The 16,093-nt window shown below is 43.0% G+C and overlaps 1 pseudogene; it reads left to right on the plus strand.

Annotated features, from left to right (window-relative positions):
* The window catches only part of LOC115130722 (catenin delta-1-like), a 41,563-nt pseudogene that overhangs the window by 12,096 nt on the left and 13,374 nt on the right, over window positions 1-16,093 (plus strand).

Consider the following 16,093-nt stretch of genomic DNA (forward strand, 5'->3'; position numbering starts at 1 on the left):
ATTGGATTGCTCTCTTTACATTTTTTAAACTCTGAGTTAGGTTCCCATGAACCACTTGATATTTTTCTTATTTAATTAGTTAACCTGCATTTCCCCCAAACAGGGATTGTTTTTGCATGTTTTGGTGCAACAGTGTTACCTTTTTGGGCCCTCACCAGTTTGCATCCCTGTCTTCAACACCAAGTTTATGTAGCTATGTCTAAATCTGGCCTCTACAAGGGAAAATACATTTTTATAAATTCAAAACAAATATTGAAAATATTTAAGGGGAACTGAAAGGTGTGCAACATGATGGATGATTGAAGCAGAGGCAAAATCAGTAAGTTCAGCCCCCCTTAAACACACTCGAACGCTTTCACGCTTGTGCTCACTCACACAAACTTCTCATTGTTCCAGTGGCCTCCCAAACCAACAGCTGTGAATTCCCCACTCTCTGTGGTTTACACTCAGACACGCAGACCCACACACCAATGAACAAAAAAAAAACATGCTCAAACACTCGCACATTCCTTATTTGTAAATGATGACAAACATTTGGATTTGAGTGGTAATGATAGGTTTCACTAAATGAATGAGACTGTGTGGAATGCCAGACTTGGTTTTGCTCGCTTTGTGAATGGGTCACTGTGACCCAGGCTTGCCTTGAGATGTTACTGTCTCCATATTGAACCCACAGTTCTCCTACTACAGTTTGTTGTGTCTTAACTAGGGACTTTAGTAGCGATTTGAGCCGACAGTGAGGAATGTAAGCTTCACTTTATTTTTATTCCGCACTCCTTATCTTCTCTCTACTCCTCCCCTCTTTCTCTCCTGGCTGTAGGGTAGATAACAACAGTTCAGTGCTGTTGTACTGCGTTTTCCCATATAAGGGCATGTGTTACTGGACAAGAGTTTGTGCAGGTGGGCAGTGGCCTTTGGCTGTGTTTGTTAAAATGATGTCATCCATCCTCATCACTTCTTCACACCCCTCATCTCTGATTCCTGAACCCCTCTATTCCAAAATAAAGCAACCCGCTTGAAATATTCATCCCTTTTTTAAACAATAGAAATTGTATCTCTAGCTGCCTTTTCTGCCCCTATCTGTCATCCATCCTACTTCCTTTTTTTCTATATATATATTTTTTTCACCTCCACCATTCCTCTTCTGGAGAAGCAGAGCAAAAAGCAACAAGGAAGTGGGAATTGGCCTGTAATAGACGTGGAATGGGATTTGTGTGTGTGGTGAGTCATCAGACAGGAGCCGACAAGGCAGCTAGAGGTACTATTTCTATTGTTTAAAGGGAAGTTCTACTCAGTGATGTCATCACATTCCATGCTGGCCTGATCTCTACCCTTGCTCTCTGTGGCTCGGACACTTTCTCTCACACTATTTTTCTCTCATTCCGCTTCTTTCTCGTTCTCACACACTCAGTCCCCCACAGGTGAAACTGTGAGTCAGCCCCCCCCCACCCCTCCCATTTCACAATACACCTCTGTTCCTCCTTTTGCCTTTTTACCCCGTTGTCAACACCTCTCGCTCTTTCAGATCAATTTCAGTTTAAGTGGCTTTATTGGCATGGGAAACAATGTTTACATTGCCAAGCAAGTGAAATGGATAACACAAAAGTGAAATAAGCTATAAATTAACAGTAAACATTACACAAGTTTCAAAAGAAAAGACATTTCAAATGTCATGTCTATATACAGCGTTGTCATGATGTGCAAAAGGGAAAATAAATATAGGTTGTATTTACAATGGTTTGTTCTTCACTGGTTGCCCTTTTCTTGAGGCAACAGGTCACAAATCTTGCTGCTGTGATTGTACACTCTGGTATTTCATCCAATAGATATTGGATTTACTTAATTTATTTGTGGGTCTGTGTAATCTGAGGGAAATATGTGTCTCTATGGCCATACATTTGGCAGGGGGTTAGGAAGTGCAGCTCAGTTTCAACTCATTTTGTGGGCAGTGGGCGCATAGCCTGTCTTCTCTTGAGAGCCTGTCTGCATTCAGCAGCCTTTCTCAATAGCAAGGCTATGCTCACTGAGTCTGTACATAGTCAAAGCTTTCCTTAAGTTTGGGTCAGTCACAGTGGTCAGGTATTCTGCCCCTGTGTACTCTCTGTTTAGGGACAAATAGCATTCTAGTTTGCTCTGTTTTTTTGTAAATGCTTTCCAATGTGTCAAGTAATTATCTTTTTGTTTCTCCTGATTTTGGTTGGGTCTAATTGTGTTTTGCGTTCCTGGATCTCTTTTGGTTCTGTTCATGAACAGAGCTCTGGGACCAGCTTCCTTCGGGTTCTCTTCTCCAGGTTCATTTCTCTGTAGGTGATGGCTTTGTTATGGGAGGTTTGGGAATCACTTCCTTTTAGACATTTGTAGAATTTACCGCCTCTTTTCTGGATTTTGATCATTAGCGGGTGTTTGCCAAATTCTGCTCTGCATGCGTTATTTGTTGTTTTATGTTGTACATGGAGGATATATTTGCAGAATTCTGCATGCCGTCTCAATTTGGTGTTTGCCCCATTTCGTGAATTCTTGGTTGGTGAGCGGACCCCAGACCTCACAACCACAAAGTGCAATGGATTCTGGAACTGATTCAAGTATTTTTAGATGGATCCTAATTGGTATGTTTCTTTAGATGACATAGGCGCTTTTTGCCTTCACACAGATCGTTCACATCTTTGGAAGTTACCTGTGGCGCTTATGTTTAGGCCGAGGTTTGTAGTTTTTGTGTGTTCTAGGCCAACGTTGTCTAGATGGAATTTGTGGTCCTGGCGACTGAACCTTTTTTTTTTTTGGAACACCATTTTTGAGATTTATGGTCAGGGCCCATCTATGCAAGGTCTGACTGAATCTATGCAGAAGATATAGGTGCTGTGTAGGCCCTCCTTGGTTGGGGACAGAAGCACCAGATCATCAGCGAACAGACGTTTGACTTCAGATTCTAGTAGGGCTGGGTGCTGCTGACTGTTCTTGTGCCCTCCCCAATTCTTTGATATATGTTGAGGGTGGGGCTTAATCTCTGTCTCACCACCTGGTCCTGTGGAAAGACCACAGGACCAAATTGAATCAGCCTTTTTAAATATATATATATATTTTTTTAATCAAAACATGAAGATATTGCTGTTTTGTTTATTAGTTAGGGTGTGCAGGGTGAATACGTGACCTGTCGTACGGTAATTTGGCAAAACTCTTGGTTGCGTTTTTCTTTTGGATTAAATGGTGTCTGTTGTAAAATGTTTAGCAACAGAATCTGCGTATTGATTACACCCCTGCTGTTTCTACTTGTAGAATCACAATGCTCGTCAGTGGCCTAAACATGGCCGAGAACTTGACTTTGAGTCAATCAGTGTATGCGCTGACAGAAGTGACAGAGGGCACTTTTCTCAGTGTAAACCACTCCCTTTTCAGCAATTGTTCAAACTACAACAAAGTTGCATTTTTTTTCCCCTAAAGCAAATCTTTACTTCTAGCTAAAGAGTTTTGTCATAGAAGAAGGAATTTTGTTAGGATGTTAATGTGCACCTTTTCATTACGTAGCTAGCTAACATTAGCTTTCTTACTGAGCCAGGAAGTACAATGCACACAACACTAAATGCTCTACCAAGCTAGCCATCTCAAGATGAAGAAATCATTTAATTCACTCTCCATTATCCCAAACTGCTATTTCTCTTGCTATCTAATGTTAGCTAAATGGTTAGAATAGCCATTTTGTACAACATAGCTAGCTAGCTACTCCATTGACTCTCGAAAGCTAACGGGTAGCTGCTTTTGAATTTTTTTTTACAAATCCATTGTGTTTTAATAATGTTGCTAATTATCTAGTTGTGGCTATCTGGTTAGTGTCAACGGCTTATTACAAAATGGCTAGCTAGCAACGTTAGTGTGACTTGCCAGTTAGCGTACATTAGCTGCATCAGACACAAGTCAAATAAGCTACTGCCACCTTGTGGCCTTGAGTATTTAAAAGAAGCAAATCGGAGTTAAAAACTGTTAACTGACGACTCTCTGGGTACAGGTGCTAAGTACCCATCGGCAGTCAGATTTCCCGATATGGCTGACCCTTAAACCACAGCTCTTACTCCTGGTTTTCAGTAGCTGTTGAGAGAGGCACTAGTATACCAAGAGTCCTGTGTCTGTTTGTGTCAGACTGAAAGAGACAAAGAAATGTGGTCACCTCCGTCTCTCCCCATGCCCCTCCCTAGCATAACCGGTTTGACAGGTGTATGTCTGTGCATGTTTGTGTGTGGAGCCTTGGTATAGTAACCTTTTTTTAAACCAGGAACCAATGGGTGGATGAATGTTTTATCAGCAGATAAGAGTAATTACTACTGTCTGAGCCTGTTTGTCTGGCTCTGATAATACTGTATTCCGTTCTATTGTGTGCTCTGAAGAGGCTGGAACGAAAAACAGTGAGGGAGAGGGATGAAAGAGGGGACGTTGACAGAGGGGGAGAGGATGGATAGAGATTGGTAGAGAGAAAAAGGAGCGAAGGGGCTTAAGGCGAGGTTGGGAGAGTGAGTGAGAAATGGGCTGGGGGAGGGATGGACGGACAGTACTGGAGGGCATTAAACAAAGGAGAGGAGATGGATCCTGGGAGTTGGTGTTCTTGTCTCTCTGCTGACGGTGTGTTTCGTCTGGCCCAGACAAGCTGCAGTCTCAACTGAGCCACAGCTACTGTACTGTTAAAGCTAGTGTAAAATAGGTGTGTGTATTGTCTGGCAGGATAGCCATTGGGCTTTTTCTACAAATTAACAGAAATCACATTTTATTGGTCACATGCAGATGTTATTGCGGGTGTAGCGAAATGCTTGTGTTCCTAGCTCCAACAGTGCAGTATTATCTAAAAACAATTCACACACATACATACAAGTAAATGAATGGAATTAAGAAATAAATTAGTGATGCGCCATTATGACATTTTTGGCCAATACAATATCTAATAGTTTCCTTGCCAAAAAACCTGAAACCGATATTTAAACATTTTGCAGCCTTTTAAAGAATTCTAGTACACTTAACGCACATAGACGCAGAGGTCTAAGGCACTGCATCTCAGTGCAAGAGGCGTCACTACCATCCCTGGTTCGAATCCAAGCTGTATCACAGCCAGCTGTGATTGGGAGTCCCATAGGGAGGCGCACAATTGGCCCATCATCGTCTGGGTTTGGACAGGGTAGGCGTCATTGTAAATAAGTGGCCTTTGTAGTTAGCCTACAAAATAAAAGTATGTTATTGACAGTGATGCAAATTAATACAAATAGTAGATTTATGCCGTAATTGAATAGATCATTCTAATCGAGGTTGAGATGTTATATAAAAATCAACCAAAGACAATTTGTTAATTTGACAAATCTGAAGTCGCACTTGATGTATTATACTTTAAAATTGCATTGGGGCGTACTTATTTCACTGTACAGCCTTACCTATGGATTGTTGGTCATTGACATGGTATGTCTACTCAGTGACACCCAGAGAAAATTAGCATTGTAGCTCTTATTGCGTGCCTCAAACAACTATGAATTGAGCCACATTTATTGTTTGTTCTTAACTGACTTGCCTAGTTAAATAAATGTTTTGTTTTGGAGTCTGATAACTCTGAGGACATTGGGGGGGGGATATATTATATTGAGAAGACTGATAGCTTATTTTATTGATCTCCAATCCTTAGGTAAAGCTGTACAGTGCAATATGAATGTTAATACACACAACAGGCTGACTGGGGAGGTTATTTCACAGTCGCAGTCCTGCGGTAAGAGCTACAACGCTAATATTTGGTTAAACTCTTCAGTTGTGTTCTGTGTGTGTCACAGTAGACTGATATTAGAGGTCGACCGACTTATGAATTTCCCATGCCGATACCGATTTATTTGATTTTTAAAAATGAATTTATAACGAAAATATTGAGATTTTAAAATGTATTTGTAATAATGATAATTACAACAATACTGAATGAACACTTATTTTAACTTCATATAATACATCAATAAAATCATTTTAGCCTCAAGTAAATAATGAAACATGTTCAATTTGGTTTAAATAATGCAAAAACAAAGTGTTGGAGAAGAAAGTAAAATTGCAATATGTGGATGTAAAAAAGCTAACGTTTCAGATCCTTGCTCAGAACATGAGAACATATGAAAGCTGGTGGTTCATTTTAACAGGAGTATTCAATATTCCCAGGTAAGAAGTTTTAGGTTGTAGTTGTTATAGGAATCATAGGACAATTTCTCTCAAAACGATTTGTATTTCGTAAACCTTTGACTATTGGATGTTCTTATAGGCACTTTAGTATTGCCAGTGTAACAGTATATCTTCCGTCCCTCTCCTCTCTCCTACCTGGGCTCGAACCAGGAACACATTGACAACAGCCACCCTCGAAGCAGCGTTACCCATGTAGAGCAAGGGGAACAACTACTCCAAGTCTCAGAGCGAGTGATGTTTGAAATGCTATTAGTGCGCACCCCGCTAACTAGCTAGCCATTTCACATTGGTTACACCAGCCTAATCTCGGGAGTTGATAGGCTTGAAGTCATAAACAGTGCAATGCTTGAAGCATTGCGAAGAGCTGCTAGCAAACGCATGAAATTGCTGTCTGAATGAATGCTTTCGAGTCAGCTGGTTCCTACCATCGCTCAGTCAGACTGCTCTATCAAATCATAGACTTTATTATAACATAATAACACACAAATACATTGGTCATTAAAATGGTAGAATCCGGAAACTATCATTTTTGAAAACAAAACGTTTATTATTTTAAATACAGCACCGTTTCGTATTTTATCTAATGGATGGCATCCCTAAGTCTAAATATTGCTGTTACATTGTACAACCTTCAATGTTATGTCATAATTATGTACAATTCTGGCAAATTAATTATGGCCTTTGTTAGGAATAAATGGACTTCACACAGTTTGCAATGAGCCAGGCGGCTCAAACTGCTGCATATACCCTGACTGCTTACATGGAACGCAAGAGAAGTGACACAATTTGCCTAGTTATAAGAACTTCATGTTAGCAGGCAATATTAACTAAATATGCAGGTTTAAAAATATATACTTGTGTATTGATTTTAAAGAAAGGCATTGATGTTCATGGTCAGGTACATTGGTGCAACGACAGTGCTTTTTTCGCAAATGTGCTTGTTAAATCATCACCCGTTTGTCGAAGCAGGCTGTGATTCAATGAGAAATTAACAGGCACCGCATCGATTATATGCAACGCAGGACACGCTAGATAAACTAGTAATATCATCAACCATGTGTAGTTAACTAGTGATTGTGTTAAGATTGATTGTTTTTTATAAGCTAAGTTTAATGCTAGCTAGCAACTTACCATGGTTTTTTGCTGCCCTTGCGTAGCAGGTAGTCAGCCTGCCATGCAGGCTCCTCATGGAGTGCAATGTAATCAGGTGGTTAGAGCATTGGACTAGTTAACAAGGTAAAAATCTGTCGTTCTGCCCCTGAACAAGGCAGGTAACCCACTGTTCCTAGGCCGTGATTGAAAATAAGAACGTATTCTTAACTGACTTACCTAGTTAAATAAAAATCGGCAAATCTGTGTCCAAAAATGCTGATTACCGATTGGTATGAGAACTTGAAATTTGCCCTAATTAATCGGCCATTAGGTCGACCTCTAACTGATACCCCATTTCATTGCTTCACATTCCAACCTTGTTTAACATTATCTAGTCTAAATATGGCATGATTCCACCAATTGTAACCTTCTACATCATTTTTACATTTAAGTTATTTAGCAGATGCTCTTATCCAGAGCGACTTACAAATTGGTGCATTCACCTTATGACATCCAGTGGAACAGTAGTGCATCTAAATCTTTTAAGGGGGGTGAGAGGGATTACTTTATCCTATCCTAGGTATTCCTTAAAGCGGTGGGGTTTCAGGTGTCTCCGGAAGGTGGTGATTGACTCCGCTGTCCTGGCGTCGTGAGGGAGTTTGTTCCACCATTGGGGGGCCAGAGCAGCGAACAGTTTTGACTGGGCTGCGCGGGAACTGTACTTCCTCAGTGGTAGGGAGGCGAGCAGGCCAGAGGTGGATGAACGCAGTGCCCTTGTTTGGGTGTAGGGCCTGATCAGAGCCTGGAGGTACTGAGGTGCCGTTCCCCTCACAGCTCCGTAGGCAAGCACCATGGTCTTGTAGCGGATGCGAGCTTCAACTGGAAGCCAGTGGAGAGAGCGGAGGAGCGGGGTGACGTGAGAGAACTTGGGAAGGTTGAACACCAGACGGGCTGCGGCGTTCTGGATGAGTTGTAGGGGTTTAATGGCACAGGCAGGGAGCCCAGCCAACAGCGAGTTGCAGTAATCCAGACGGGAGATGACAAGTGCCTGGATTAGGACCTGCGCCGCTTCCTGTGTGAGGCAGGGTCGTACTCTGCGGATGTTGTAGAGCATGAACCTACAGGAACGGGCCACCGCCTTGATGTTAGTTGAGAACGACAGGGTGTTGTCCAGGATCACGCCAAGGTTCTTAGCGCTCTGGGAGGAGGACACAATGGAGTTGTCAACCGTGATGGCGAGATCATGGAACGGGCAGTCCTTCCCGGGAGGAAGAGCAGCTCCGTCTTGCCGAGGTTCAGCTTGAGGTGGTGATCCGTCATCCACACTGATATGTCTGCCAGACATGCAGAGATGCGATTCGCCACCTGGTCATCAGAAGGGGGAAAGGAGAAGATTAATTGTGTGTCGTCTGCATAGCAATGATAGGAGAGACCATGTGAGGTTATGACAGAGCCAAGTGACTTGGTGTATAGCGAGAATAGGAGAGGGCCTAGAACAGAGCCCTGGGGGACACCAGTGGTGAGAGCACGTGGTGTGGAGACGGATTCTCGCCACGCCACCTGGTAGGAGCGACCTGTCAGGTAGGACGCAATCCAAGCGTGGGCCGCGCCGGAGATGCCCAACTCGGAGAGGGTGGAGAGGAGGATCTGATGGTTCACAGTATCGAAGGCAGCCGATAGGTCTAGAAGGATGAGAGCAGAGGAGAGAGAGTTAGCTTTAGCAGTGCGGAGCGCCTCCGTGATACAGAGAAGAGCAGTCTCAGTTGAATGACTAGTCTTGAAACCTGACTGATTTGGATCAAGAAGATCATTCTGAGAGAGATAGCGGGAGAGCTGGCCAAGGACGGCACGTTCAAGAGTTTTGGAGAGAAAAGAAAGAAGGGATACTGGTCTGTAGTTGTTGACATCGGAGGGATCGAGTGTAGGTTTTTTCAGAAGGGTGCAACTCTCGCTCTCTTGAAGACGGAAGGGACGTAGCCAGCGGTCAGGGATGAGTTGATGAGCGAGGTGAGGTAAGGGAGAAGGTCTCCGGAAATGGTCTGGAGAAGAGAGGAGGGGATAGGGTCAAGCGGGCAGGTTGTTGGGCGGCCGGCCGTCACAAGACGCGAGATTTCATCTGGAGAGAGAGGGGAGAAAGAGGTCAGAGCACAGGGTAGGGCAGTGTGAGCAGAACCAGCGGTGTCGTTTGACTTAGCAAACGAGGATCGGATGTCGTCGACCTTCTTTTCAAAATGGTTGATGAAGTCATCTGCAAAGAGGGAGGAGGGGGAGGGGGAGGAGGATTCAGGAGGGAGGAGAAGGTTGCAAAGAGCTTCCTAGGGTTAGAGGCAGATGCTTGGAATTTAGAGTGGTGGAAAGTGGCTTTTTAGCAGCAGAGAGAGAAGAGGGAAAATGTATGAGACGGAGGCGGGAGGGGAGCCTGAAAGGATGTCAGGTCCGAATCAGGTTGGGAGGCAGAGGGAAGAGATGATAGGATTTTGAGAGGGTGAGGTCAAAAGAGGAGAGGAGGTTAGTGGAGGAACAGGAAAGAAGGAGGCAGAGAGGAATGAGTCAAAGGTAGACAGAGAGGAATGGGGAGGTTAAAGTCGCCCAGAACTGTGAGAGGTGAGCCGTCCTCAGGAAAGGAGCTTATCAAGGCATCAAGCTCATTGATGAACTCTCCGAGGGAACCTGGAGGGCGATAAATGATAAGGATGTTAAGCTTGAAAGGGCTGGTAACTGTGACAGCATGGAATTCAAAGGAGGCGATAGACAGATGGGTAAGGGGAGAAAGAGAGAATGACCACTTGGGAGAGATGAGGATCCCGGTGCCACCACCCCGCTGACCAGAAGCTCTCATCACTTTCAAAGAGTTACTTTTATTTTTAAGGCTAACCGCAAAGTGCACTATTGTGCCTAATCCTTATTGTGGCTAGCTACTCAACCCGGTCAAGTCGAGCCTCACTAGCCAGGTGACACTAGCTGCCTGTTTATAATGTTAGCTTTGGGCAACAGGGTTAAGTAGCTGGCTTGCTATTTATTTTCATGAACTGAAGTTCAATTTCAATAGGCAACAAGTGGCTACCTAGCTAATGGTTACTAACAAGGATTCCTAAATCATTGCTAAGAATAGTGAAAATGACTGCAGTTTCTTCTTTTCAGGCTGGTTGTATTGGCGCTAGCTTGGTACTAAGCTAGCTATCTACCCCAGAAGTTGCGGTCGAACAAATAATGCTTTATTACCAACGCGGTATTATAAACGCACAGTTCGTGGCTGGTTTTTGCTTGTTTGCTGACTTTTTTTGTACAGCTTCGACAGTGCTACTGATAGTGTGGCACTAGGCTTCCATGTGCAAATTCAGAACACACATTTTATAATAGAACTGTTATTTGACGTTTCAAATTAAAAGCTTATTTAACGTGTCATAGGTCAAAGAACACTTAGTGTTATTGTCAATCTTTTTTGACACACAAAGAGCCAAACGGTGTTCCATAGTATGTTGTGAAGCTAATAGCAGTGACGCTATTTCTGTGTAACTACGGTAGGGCAACATCTGAACAATGGCGCACTTGGTAACGTTAGTGTGTACCGATGCTTGACCGGTCGCGAAAGCCAACATCACCCATGACAGAGAACAGTTCATTGTCAAGTGCAATGAATTCCATTATCTTGGGGTTGATGGGTTTCACCTTTGAGTTGTCTCGCTGTTACTCTTTCAAATGACTGCTAGACTTGTTGACTGCTCGAGCCACACAGCAGACATTGTGGGCTAGGTTAGGAATGCTGTGTTGCACATATAGCACAATTTTACGTGGCGTCATTACGTTATATAGGTATGCATGCTAACTTTGACAACGTGCATGTTCAATTCTACATACTCAAGTGTTTAGCGATCATCTTCCTCCTTAAACTTTTAAATCTGCATTTTCACTCTTTCCTTTGTTTCTCTCTGACCACCTCTGCAGTATCTTTTGCCTTGTCCACCTTCCTCTTTCTGGGCCTTGTGGTTTGGCAAACTTAACCTACTCTACCCATGAGCCCCTGCAAATAGGGCTCCACCTTTGACCTTGGCCTGACCTCTCACCTCTTCTCCAAAGCCACACCCCTTGGCGAAGGTGTGTATATCTCTGCTTTTTTGCTCTTTCTATTTAGTGTTGCACAGAAATACTGAGAATCCTCTACTTTTTCGATACAAAAAAAGCCTCCTGTTCGTTACTAGAATTTGTTACGTTCAGTACTTCTGTCAAATGTATTTCATGTGAGTGTTTCAGTGCAGCCCCTTTTATAGCACGAAGAGGAAAGTACCTGCTCCACTTTCTCATTCATTGCTCGAGCTGTCTGGCCTGCTTTGTTAGCACCCCACGCATGCTGCACTGAAGTTAACACACTTGAATAATGCAACACGAAATGTTGAAAGTGTTCATTACTGTTCGCAATACCACGTCCATACAGGCGAGAATACTTTACAATGCAAGATGATACCAGTATCTTCCAGCTATAATTGTACTAGACTAACTTTCCCTGCTACCTTACAGCTGTCGCAAACATCAATTCACTGACCTAGTACTTTGTTTGTGATAATATGCAAACAATAATGCAACATATGCAGCTTTTTAAAACTGATTGTCACCAACAATGTTACTAATTCACTTAGTCTCCCTCCCATCTGGGTTCCACTAGATTCATAGCCAGAGTCATATTCTCACTCACAAATTACATTACTTTATTATAAAATTGTTTCTTCTATACAAATGTTGTTGATCAGTTGCCAATAAAAATTCCTCTCTAGCCCCATGAAATCAGCTAAAATAAGTTCAACCCAGTGCATGCACACACTACTGTTGAATAATATGCAATCAACTATATTGTGAATAGATCTAGGCTACATCTTGATTTACCCAGTTTATCAATAGATTTACCATTCAAATTATTACCGTTTGTTTTTACCGAAGTCAAATTGATTATGATTGTATGATTGATTCATAAATGACAGTCTTTAAACTATTGACTTAACATTTTTCAATTGTGATGATATTGAACTCAAAAGATGCCCAGTGATTGAACAGAGCAGTAGCTGTGTTTCTCTCTGGCTCAAATGCTATTCTGTGACCGGCTCATACGTTGTTTTGGAATCGCGTATAGTGATAAACCTGGTTTTGAAGTTCTGTTATCATGACAACATGCTTACCTTTGACAGCTGGTCAAACCTTAGGGATTTCATGAGATGTGAGTTTTCCTGCTCTTTGCTTTAGTGCTTTTCATACTACTATGGAGGGTGTGTGTGTGTGGGGTTCTCTTTAGTGTGTGTGTAACATGGCTCTCTGTAGAGTGTAGGAAAATGTTTGGGCAGTATCCAGATATCTTCATGCCGTCCTTTTCTCATCCCGGAAGTTACAGTATTACTGGCTTAGTACTCAAGGGGGTGCCAAAAACATCGATTACAGAATGCTAACAAAATGACCATAAGTAGTAGTGAATTTCCATGGAGGCTACTAGCTAAATATGGTAATGAGTGCAAATTTAAAATAAACTAAAGTGATACATATTACATATACATACACCTTATGTATACAAACACCTACACCTTATTAATTATTCCACTTAATTAGATAAGAGCAAGTTAAACTTAGGGGTTGAGTTAACGCCAAACTCTGTTTTTTCACACAGGAAAAAGAATGCATAAGAAATATCTTGCTGTGTTTTTGTGAACACTGATCTAAAATCCTTGTTTTAATTTCTGTTCGGCATCACTCATTTTGTGCTTCAGCTGCACTTCTCTACTCTGAGAATTCACCATCTGGCATTCTATCAGCGGAATTTCTCTGACTGTGTAGCTTCTTTTGTCCGTGTACAGCCAGCCTACTTTTCACCAGTAAAATACCAGATTCATTTTAAGTATGACATTAGAATATAGCCAGCTATATTTCCTATGATAAACATTAGAAATATGGCCATGCATAGTTTTTGCTAAAAAGACCTTTGCTTTTTCATTGTAAGCTCATTTACCTGTGTGGCTGCCAGCCAAATAGTTCCACTTCCGTTGTCCTCTGAAAATGAAGCTATTTTCTGCCGAAAGGAAAACTATAGTTGCCCGTCCCTGATCACTTTATTGAAGTATAACACTGACTTTCAATATAAAATGTGACCCTTGTCAATACACAGCTTTACTCAACAGCTTCCCCTTTTCCCCGTTGTGCTATTTACAAACACATGCGTGACTGTTCTGGGGAACTACAGTTATCTTAATGTACAATGTGACGGATGACATGAAGAAATAAATCTGCTTTATCTCCTAACGAATTGCACAAGTTGACTGCAGGCATTTACTTAACTAGTTACAAATATAAACATGTATTGAGAAACTTTTTAACTTTTTAATAGTTTTGACGGTGTTGAAAAATACCCCGTTATACTGCCCAAGCCTCGTAGTGTGTATGGAGCAGTGTGTGTGCTCTCTCTGTAGAGTGTATGGAACAGTGTGAGAGCGCTGCGGCTCTCCTGGAGTCGGTGAGGGAGCAGGAGGTGCAGTTTGAACAGCTGACCAGAGCGCTGGAGGAGGAGAGGAGGAGAGTGAGCCTGCTCAGCCCCCTGTCCCGCCCCCTCCCCCACACACAGGTAACAGCCCAGCCCCCATCCACGTCTCCCCAGGGGAGATTTCCTAGGGCCGTTTCTAGATGCAGGCGAAAAGACCAGGCATCCCTCATCTTTCCTTCTATCCATCCCTCCATCATCCAGTGATTGCTGTTATCACCCTCCATCCATCGCATCCAACCCCATAATCCATCCCTCCGTTCCTCCACTGGCGCCGTGAATTGTGTGGTACCTGTGCGTTGCATTTCAGCCCTTATCCTTTAACACACTGTGTGTGTTTACATATCTCTACAGCTTTAACAGGCCATGCATTTTCCATCACGTACCTCTGCATAACGCTGTCACTCACCACCACACTTACTGCACCCCCACACATTCACACAAAACCTTCATACCACCCTTGCATACCTTTTGCAGGCCTCTGTCATGTAATTACAGCTATTCTCATCTTTGCCCCAGCATGTTGTGGTCAGAACTGCACCTGAAATGCTGCAGTCAGTTCTCATGCATGCAGCCTCATACTACCACTAAGATCATCATTCTAAACGATACACCGTATCAACTAAAAGACGAACTGCTTCAAGAACTCCGAATATGATTATGTCCTATGTTATGTAATCATGTGTTTGTCCACAGCAGTGAAGTCACTATGCTTTATCATGAATTTAGAGCGGTGCTGGGACGTGGAGAAGCCTTTTTTAAATGTATTTATGCATTTTATTTTACTGTGTAAACAGACTGATTGGGAAGGTGGTGGTTGCCTATTTTTATTTTTATGAATCATCCTAGCAGGGCTAATTGGTTGAAGGTTGTCCTGTCATTCTCTACCATGCTTAGTCCGTGTGTTAAGCAATGTTTCATGACTGTCACTGGGTGGGTTTTGCCTCTCCCGGTTCAGGTGTCTTTGTTTATCTAATTTAAGTATAATGCCACGTTTGGACAAAAACTTGGTGCTTAACACATTTTCTGTTAACTAGTTAACAACCGCTTCAGAATGTGAAGGGAAATATGCATTTCCTCCTGTAACCGTGGATGAATAGGCCTGACCCCTTGAGGACAGAGTAGGCACTACACACAGCCACACAGCTATAGCACAGATGGAACAATGAGGCAGATATTTCATCGGATGTATAAATGTGAAGCATCCGCTTGGTGTTTCCACTCACTACCAAATAAGGTGGTGAGGGGAAGCCCAGTGGCCGGCAGTTGGATGGAGCAAGATGGATTTTGGCTGGCATTTTGCTCATTTTCTTTTTGAACTTGATCTGTTACAAACAGTTGACTAAGTTTGAGTGCACGGGAGAATTGAGTTATTGCACAAGCGCACTTCACAGAGTAGGTGTTGTCCAACAGAAATATGCAAATGCATGCTAGAACGAGCCAATATGATCTCATTAGCTTGTGCTTGGCTCTGCCCATCTCCTTACCCACTGATTAATTTGCTCCCATTGGAAACGACATTGGGGTTTTATCTTGGGTTAGTTATAAAAGAATGAGTTAGTCTGCCTGCACTACAGCCATGGACCCACCTCTTTTTGTCCTCCATCCATCCTTCATTGAAGTGATCTAACGTGAAATAAGTGGTGGAAGAAGCAATGGTATGGTCATTGATTACCTCAAAGGGAGAAGGAAAGGAAGGATACATTTTCAAAGTATTTGAATGTGGTAGATGACTGAGGTATTGAGAGAACATGGTCTCTTTGGTTGTCATGACTCCAGCAGTGTTCGAGTGGTTGTAGGGAGATGTTGTAGCCTAGACTACAACCCAGTTGGATCCTCTATAATGTCTCTAAAGACGCCTGTGGATATGAGTGTTCTCTTGGTTGACGGTTTCTCTCTCCTCCTCAGAACGGGCGTCTGGGGGATGCGGACATAGAACGACTGAAACTGAGTGAGGGATACATTAACGGGACACAGGTTTGTGTGTGACGCTCTGTGTGTGTGACGCTCTGTGTGTGTGACGCTCTGTGTGTGTGTGACGCTCTGTGTGTGTGTGACGCTCTGTGTGTGTGTGACGCTCTGTGTGTGTGACGCTCTGTGTGTGTGTGACGCTCTGTGTGTGTGTGACGCTCTGTGTGTGTGTGTGACGCTCTGTGTGTGTGTGTGACGCTCTGTGTGTGTGTGTGACGCTCTGTGTGTGTGTGTGACGCTCTGTGTGTGTGTGTGACGCTCTGTGTGTGTGTGTGACGCTCTGTGTGTGTGTGACGCTCTGTGTGTGTGTGTGACGCTCTGTGTGTGTGTGTGTGA

This window comes from Oncorhynchus nerka, linkage group LG6 (assembly GCF_034236695.1).
Source record: "Oncorhynchus nerka isolate Pitt River linkage group LG6, Oner_Uvic_2.0, whole genome shotgun sequence".
Classification (NCBI taxonomy): domain Eukaryota; kingdom Metazoa; phylum Chordata; class Actinopteri; order Salmoniformes; family Salmonidae; genus Oncorhynchus; species Oncorhynchus nerka.